This window comes from Kogia breviceps, chromosome 5 (assembly GCF_026419965.1).
Source record: "Kogia breviceps isolate mKogBre1 chromosome 5, mKogBre1 haplotype 1, whole genome shotgun sequence".
Lineage (NCBI taxonomy): Eukaryota > Metazoa > Chordata > Mammalia > Artiodactyla > Physeteridae > Kogia > Kogia breviceps.
In genome coordinates this window covers 122,701,115-122,710,024 of record NC_081314.1, presented here as the reverse complement: position 1 = coordinate 122,710,024, position 8,910 = coordinate 122,701,115, and the positions used below count along the sequence as shown (strand labels likewise).

Genomic DNA, 8,910 nt, shown 5'->3' with positions numbered 1-8,910 from the left:
ACCAAATTTGAGTTGAAAATAGACAATAGTATTAACATAATTTTAAAGTTATGAATAAAGGAATTTCTCAAAATAGAAGAGAAAAATTTTAAAGACCTGGGTAAGAGACACTGGGCCTGACCCAGAGTTACCCCACACTCCTTCGTAGAATCTGTCCTTCAGACACAACATTAGGGGTGTATATCAGCAAGGCCTTGTCTACAGGGGAGGGGAGTACTTAAAGTTCTCTTGTCCAGGATAAATCACTTATTCTGACTCTATACTCACTTAGAGAAATTCCAATTTTATTATTTGCCTTGAGGTGCCAATCGGTAGAGAACATTATAGCCTACAAACATCTTAGCTAGTCTATATGGAAATAACATTTATCTTTTAAAAACAAACAAAAAATGGCATTCCTGTCTATGTCTTAGACTCCTGTGAATTTGGTGTAGTTTAGATAACTGACAATATATATGTATTCTGGTCCTACAAACCAGAATATGGTGACCCTATCAGAAAACTTCCAGAGGGCTAGCTGCCTTGTGCTGGCTGTACACCTCTTCCCTGCTCTTTCAAGCCCATTATCCTACACTGTCCTCTGAATATGAACATTGTGTCACTAGTCTACTCTTAATGAAAGGTATCTAGTAATATCTCCAGAATTTGAAGGTAGATTCTGCTGAATCACTGATACATAGCTTTTACCAATAGAATATAAGTGAAACTCAATTTGGGGAGTAAAGGTAAAATCTATGATCCTTCTACAGGAGAGCCAAATCTATGGTTCTTCTACAGGAGAACGAATCTCTAGCTTTCTTAGTACCTACTGCCAACTCATTGGGTTACCGTCCCAGACATTATCCAGTAAGGAAGCCTCACTTGGCTGCCAGGGAAGACCTAGATTTCTGCGAAATGCTAGCAACGTATCAATGAGACAATACCCCTTCTTATTCCCCCATGCATTCTTAAAATTTAATTATTGCCTTCTTCCTGTTGTTTTTCTTCTACTTTGACTATCAGCAACACTAATCATAATCATTGTTACGTCGATTCGTATTTGTCTTAGCAGAAATTCCAATAATCTATAGCAAAACACACAGCATTTTATGTCTGTACGATTATTTAAAAGATGAGTTAACACTAAAAAAGGCATTTGTTTTCCCTGTGCCTGGTACAGATATATAGATTCAAACACAGGTCATTAAGTAACTTACAGAGACCATTTAGTGAGTGGATAAAGGGAAGGGTTTCTGATGTTCCTGAAACTTAACTCACATTATGGCCTGTCCAAAGCACAATCAAAGCAATATTTGGGATACTGAGTCAGCTGGAGGAGAACCAGACTTGAAATATAATAAACCCAGGAGGGGAGGCCCAGGACAGGAAGCTGGAAGCAGTATGGTGTTGGCTAATACCACACTCAATCATCTGCTAGATTAAGTTTTGCCCAGGTTAGCTAGCTGCAGAAAAAAATGTGAAGCAGAAACTTGCTCATTATAGAGGAAAAAGTTGACTAAAAACAGAGTAACACAATTTAGTAATTATCACCTTTTCCCCCAGCTGCTCCACACCCCAGCACACACATCTAATAACAAATGGATATATGGTATGAGAGTCTTTGGCCACAAGACAGAGTCCAAGAAAGAGCTCTCAAAGCAGATGCTTTGAAAATCTTCACTTTGCTTCTGAAGTGTATCGATGATGTCTTCGCCAAAGGACCAATTAAGATTCTCCTCCCAAATCCAAGAATCCTACTAGATTACCGAGAGATATTCTCTTTTTTCAGACAAAAAGAAATGTTTTAAAGTAATTACAGCTACGAGGGGAGAAAAGTTCCAAGTTCTTCTATTCTGTCTCTGTAAATGTCTGTTTGCATTTATATTTTGTCTTCTAAAACTCTTGAAAATTCATGGCGAAATAAACAGCCAGGCATAAAACATTTTAAAGTCAATACAATAAAAGCTGGTTGAGAGATGCTGCCCTCTTATACCTCTAAAACACAGTAGGATATCTACCTTGTTATATATTAAATCAAATATGTCACTGCATTTACAAGAGGAGAAAATGTATATTTCCTAGAGAGAGAAGGATTTATACTGGACATTTGTATTCATAGAGCACCATTGAAGAAGTGTTAGGCTTTTTTGGGAAAATGACTTACTTAAAGTAAGAGTCAGAAATTGGTGCCCTCTAAGGTTGCACACAGCCAGCTCTCTGTCCCTAAATTGCTGGAATTACATCTCTGCTTCCTCTGTCTTCTCATTCTGTAATTGGCCCTATAATTTCATTTTGACCTGTTCCCTGCCTAGTACTCCATGTCTACTCTAGTACTCTTCCACCATCTAAGGAACAAAGCCCTGTCCTGAACCCTACCCAGGGGGACCTGTGCCTACAGACAGGTCAGTTGTGCAATGATGACCACTGTCTCCTTGGCTCACAATATTCCCTGTTTTCAGATTTACTCACTACTGATGTAACTAAAAAATGACCTTTTTCTGCATTGCAAATTAGACTGCTAAACTCCTCAAAAATTGAGACCCCCCAATTTATCACCCATTTCCCATCAGCATCTATATTGAGTTACTTCCTCTGTGTCAGTTCTTCACCACAGAACAGGTTTTGTGGTACCACCTGAACCTGTGCAGGCAGGTTTTTGGCTGTGTCCTGCTCTAGAAAGACAGTCAGTACTTGGCATGAATCAACCCAAAATGTGATATTGTGGTAGGCAGGATTCTAAAGATGCACCAACCCCCCAACAAGATTCTCCTTTCCTGAATATTCAATCATTTATCTAGGCACTGTTAGCATATGTAAAAAAGCTTATTAATCAGCTGACCTTCAAGCAGGAAGATTATCCTGGTTTTATCAGGGTGGACTCAATATAACCCTATGAAGGAAAAGGTTAAAGGGTGAGTTTGAAAAATACATTAGAAGAGGGAAGAAGAGAGATACAGCAGAAAGAGGAAGTCAGAGAAATTCTAAGCAGGAGAAGGGTTCAACTGCACATTGTTGCTGGCTCAGATGTAGGGCCCATGTGCAAGGACTGAGAAGGGTCTCTAGGAGCTATAGGCAAACCCCAGCTGACAGCTGGCAAGAGAGTGGAGACCTTGGATCTATAACCACAGGGAACTGGAGTTTGCCAACACCCTAAAAGATCTTAGAAGTGGATTCTTTCCCAGAAGTTCCAGATAAAATCCCAGATCACTGACATCTTGATTTCAGCTTTGTGAGACAAGACACAGAGCAAAGAAACCAATTAAGCCATCTGTAGACCTGTGAGACCATAAATTTGTATTGTTTTAATCCATTGACTTTATGGTAATTTGTTTTGACAGCAATAGGAAACTACTTACAGATGTTCAATTCACTCATATAATTTATTTTGTGAAAAAGAAAAACAATTCTTAGGAAGAAGACACCTTTGGTTAAGGTTAACATATATATATATATATATATATATATATATATATATATATATATATACTTTTTTTTTTTTTTTTTTTTCAGTACGCGGGCCTTTCACTGTTGTGGCCTCTCCCTTTGCGGAGCACAGTCTCCGGACACGCAGGCTCAGAGGCCATGGCTCACGGGCCCAGCCTCTCCGCGGCATGTGGGATCGTCCCGGACCAGGGCACGAACCCGTGTCCCCTGCATCAGCAGGCGGACTCTCAACCACTGCACCACCAGGGAAGCCCGAAAGTGACTTTTTATCTGTCATGTTCACTGAGTTATCCTCAGCACCCAGAACCCTGCCTCACTCACAATAAATAGATGCTTTATAAATAGTGATAGATCATTGAATGAATCTTACCACGAGAATATCTTTTCCTTTTTTTTTTTTTTTCAGTAGTTACATAGGAAATTTATTATCCCCACGAAGTGGTAAAAACTGAACATACAAACAGATTTTTTTTACCTTTGTGTACGCATTTAGTTTTATTGTAACAAAGGAACCTGTACACTTCTAACGTTTAAAACTGAGCATCATCTTTCCTTTCCAGTGAAATAAAAAGAAAAAAATTTTAAATAAACAGGAATAAAATTACAACAGAGAATGTCAATTGCAAATAAGATCCTACAGGCTCTGCTGATTCTCCCAGCCAGTGGCAGGGCTCAAGTCATCATTAGGAGAGAATTTTCTTTTAAAAGTGTCATCTGAAACTGCAAGGATGTCCATTAAATGTCACAATTAAACATGTCAAAGGAGAAGCCATGTTGTCAAAATGCCCACTTAACCCACCCAAACATCTCAGACCCAACCTTTGCTGACTTTCTATAACCCCATTTTTCTAAGTTTTTTCTTTCTTTTTTTAAACAAGAGAAAGTAGACAGTTACATGCCGGTAAATGCTAACTGTCCATATTCACATAGAGACACGGTGTAATCTCTGAGTCCAAAATATAGAGAAAGGAGGAAAAAGCTAGAATTCTATGCACTACTACACAGGGGCCTATAGCACCCTCCAGCTTCCAGCAGACCTAAGGGAGCAGGAGGGTCTTCTTTTTTCCCCACAGAGCATGGCGGTGTTGATTCCACAAAGTTTTTGTTGAGACAGGAAGGGGTAAAAACGTATTTGGAACAGAAAGGGGTAGAGATTCTTTTCCCGCTGAATTCTGCTCAAGGTATTTCCCCCCCAAATAAGTTGTGATCCGTGGTGTAAAGGAGAAAGGAGACCTCAAAAACAGGGCAACTGCATAAGAGGAGAAGAAAAAAAAAAAAAAAAAAAAGACTGTAACTTGCTCCCGGGGACTGGAGCAAACTTAAAAAGGAAAGTCGGGATCCATCAGTGTTCCATTCGTCATCTTCTCCTTCATCTTCCTCTCCTTCCTTCCCCTCCTCATCATCTTCATCTTCTTCACCTTCATCTGCATCCCCTTCTTTATCAATATCTTCCAATCCTTCTCCCTTTTCATCATCTTCTTCTTTGCCTTCCTCGTCATCCATGTCTAGAACCAAGTAGTACTGTAATGGATGTGGCCACGCAGCATCTTTGATGACCTCTCCTAACTCATCTGCACCTGCATCAGAATGATCAGTAAACCAGGTGAAGAAGCTTTCTGGTTCCTCATGCTGTCTCTTCGTGCTGGCTTTATTCTGCGTTTTGTCAGATACTTTCGGAATTTCCATTTGATTTCAGTGGACTTCGACGATGGATCACCACTCTCATTCAGATGAAGTTCTTTGGAGAGAACTTTATTTTCGAAGTAAGCATTTTCATCAGAATAAAAATCTATTCTGTAACCTGATTCAATATCTTCAAATTCTGTCACTTCCACTCTTGTCAAATAACGCAGCGCCTCTTCATCCTCTTCTCCAAGCAGTGCAGACACTTGTGGATGGTTAACAAATGTTGTTACCCAAAAATCTGGGCTTTGGCCCATCAATTCTGACCTCTTCTGCAAAACTGGTTGGCGGAGTTTGTTATATTTCTGTTCTACTTTCAAAATCTCCTCACTGGCTTGTTCGTTAAGTCTGTTTCATTTTGTACTTCATCAATACGTTCAATTGCCCCTTGCTGTTCTTTTTCTTCCTTCGGCAAGTTCAGAGAAGCAGACGTTTCCTGTGGCCTGGAGGCAGGAGTCAGTCTTGGTTTCTTCAGTTTCTTTGTTTGGGGTGGAAGTGAAGACTGGTTTTGGGGGCCATGCTGGGAGAAGAGCCAAGAATCCACCCAAGGGAAGAGGCTTGTACCAGGAGCTCTGAGAATTAAGGCTGCCCCAGGTGACAGAGGTTTAAATATCACAAACAGATTTGAAAAGTAAAGCATTTGCATCACCAGCCTTGCTTTGATATCTCTACTGTAGTCTTGAAATTTTCCTGAGAAGGCAATTCTATGATCGATCTTTCTGGTTATTTCTCATTTTAAATCCTGATAGAGAAAAGCTGATCAGCCTCCGACTTCCTTGCCCTTGCACGGTTCCATCAGACCCAGTGCTTTTAAAAATCGAGGTCATCTGCCAGGTTTTGAACTGTGTCCAATTCCTTTCCCACCCTTCTAAACTGTGTGATGCTGGAGCAGAGACTCTCACCGCATCTCTGCTTTGCCACCTGGCGCCTGTACAGACTCTGCCAATAGGAGGTACTAGAGGGGAAGGGGAAGGCTGAAAACCAAGAGCACATGTTTTCAATAGTTATTTGTAGGGTGCGCTTTGGGAGAGCCCGGTTGATGTCCACGAAAAGTGGAGAACTGACAGGTCCACAGGTCACCTTGCTAAGATCAGGAAGTGATCAGGGACTAGGACTTCACAATAGTCAAGTGTCTGGTATGCCCAACATTCTTCTAGGACTGATCTGGAAGTAAAGGAAGCATCGTTAGATAGGTTTTGGTGAAATAAAGGTCCACATTACATATATAGAATGCTACCAAGAATGAATATCTTTCAAATTCTTGAAGGAGAACAGGACAGTTTATGAGTCTCACTCACAAATTCCTTTCCCCAACTGTCCTTTTATGTTTCAATAAAGACATACAAATTAATGCTTCATTAAATGCAATATTTATTACTTCTCTACTGCTATTCTTATTGGCTGTCAGTCTCCTTTTCGATAAACCTTTCAATCCATGATTGACATTTTTCCCCTTGTCTTTTTTTGAAAACTGTTTTAACCGCAGTATTCATATACCAGAAATGTAAGGATGAAAATTGTAAAGATTAGAGAAAACATTTTCTCTCTCATTACAAATACAAGTTGCTCTCTTTGAGGTTATTCTTTAACATTTTATAATTGCTGACTCATTTTTTGAAGTTGTCCTATAAGACAAAAGTTTGCAAACAGCTACAAGCACCTATGAAGCCACGTATGGCTCCCAACACATAAATCAAAGCCACAAATTCATATTTATAAAACTTTAAAAGTTTAAGAAGGTTCTTCTGGGATATGTGACTGAAAAGTACTGACACCATGAGTGACAAGGAGCCAGTGTGCTCCCTGGTAAAGAAATTCTAGCTTATGCTGGCACTGAACACGGTGCTTGAACTCACCCACCATTTAGTAGGTTACAGCATGCCAACTTTACAGAGGAAAGGTTTACAAAGGAAAAGTTTCAGTCTCTCCTTCTTTAGCCTTCTGTATCTTGCCCAAAGCAGTTTTGCCAAAGCCAAAGTCTTAAGGGCTGGGCTCAATTTCTCCATTTTAAATAGGGATCACAAATAAAACTGTCAACCAGTAAGAATAAATGTAGTGAGCTTCTTGGCCAAAGTGGTAGACTTAGTTTGGCTAGCAATGCCAGAGCAAATACATCCATGGGGCTCATTCAAACTGGACAGATGTTGACTTGGTCCCAACAACAGCAAGTGGAAAAACTCAGTCCTCAAGTCACCTCATTGTGGGTTTGCCTGTTTTAAGTGATGCCTCCTGCAACCTAAATAGCAGCTATTTCAAAAATGTTTTCGTCTCCCAAATCCTAAAATGGATCTAATCACATAGTTTCATACTTAAAAACACAACAAGCAAACATGACCAATTTTCCTTTAAAACTGGAGGCATAGCAGATAAACAAAGATAATTTGAAACCCAACATGTTTAGGTATGAGGGATGAAGAAAACAGCAATTTATTTTTTGAAAAACGAGGAAAATCATTTTTTTAAAGAACTTCCAATCTGCCTGAGAAATTTCAACTTTGAAGGCAATCTCCACAGTCTAAAAAATCTATATTAGATATTTCAAAGAACACTCATAGTAGAACGATTGCTATGGCTACAAAACACCTGACACTTGCATTTCCTAAGGTAATGGTTGGCAATACTCGCTATTAGAATCACTTGAAGAATTTTTTTAAAAATTCAACGATCAGGTCTGACTCTTGACCAATTAAACTAGAATATCTGGGAGCAGGGTCTATGTGATTCTAAAATCTAGCCAGGGCTGTAAACTGAGAAGGTCTACAAACAAAAGGAAAGTAATAAGAATTGTGAGAAAAATGTTTTACACACCTGCCTGATGATCCGTGTCTCCTGGAATACTTCTTAACACCTGTTGCATGGCAATCTCTGGGGAAAAGCTTTGGAAATGTATTTTTAAACAGGAACACAATAATCTTTATCATCAAGAACCTGGTCTCCTGGAAGGAGAAATGCGAGTAACTATATACAGGTTGTAGCAGATATCCATGGAAAGCACTTAAGAAAAAATGTTATTTAAGTGGGCCTCCAAATCACCACTTGAGCCTTTTCCAGGTAAGGTTTAAGGTCTACATTAACTGAGGCACACACACTCTAGAGGAAGCTCAAGTTCCCCCTAATATTCTCATTGAACCCCCAAGGAAAAGGCCATATGAAAAGGGTCTAGAGCAAGATGACATCCTCAGACATCTGGGCTACAGTGTTAGAGGACAGGGGGAGATTTTATAGGAAGAACTGAATTGAGACTAATCCTCCTGTGTCATCTTCTTGTCTTCACATACAGTCACTGTCTTCACATCACACAGTGTGTCCTGTTCACAATCTTCTGCTGTGTTGAGCCAGAGCCTCGAGCACCTTGGAGCAGCAGTTACCTCCAACTCCACAAGGCCTGATGATACATGTGATTTGTATCATGTACCATTTAATAGTACACTAAAACATAGTCGTTTTAAGTATCTGTTTGCATTTTACTCTTTTACTATTTGTTTTATTATTTTTACTGTTTTATTTTTAGTAGCTTGTTTTACTATTTCCCTCTTGCAACACTGGCGTACTGCAGTATTCATTTAATATCCTCTAAGAGGCCATAACATAAAGAGGGCAAAGGCAGGTTTTCACGCTGCACCATTGAATTTCCCGTATAATTTGCCCTGTGAGACCCCATGACATCAGTGGCAATGCCCAGTGGAACAACAGAGAAGCCTGATGGGCACAGTAATTTCTCCAACAGGTTGGTGGGATACGACGATAGTACAAGCAGGACATGGTGATACAAGGAACCATGCGGCAAGGAATGCAGAAGATCAT

The 8,910-nt window shown here is 39.8% G+C and overlaps 1 pseudogene; it reads right to left on the bottom strand.

Annotated features, from left to right (window-relative positions):
- Positions 1-2,833: 2,833 nt before the first annotated feature.
- LOC131756897 (protein SET-like) lies at positions 2,834-5,752 on the bottom strand (annotated as a pseudogene).
- Between the last annotated feature and the right edge of the window lie 3,158 nt (positions 5,753-8,910).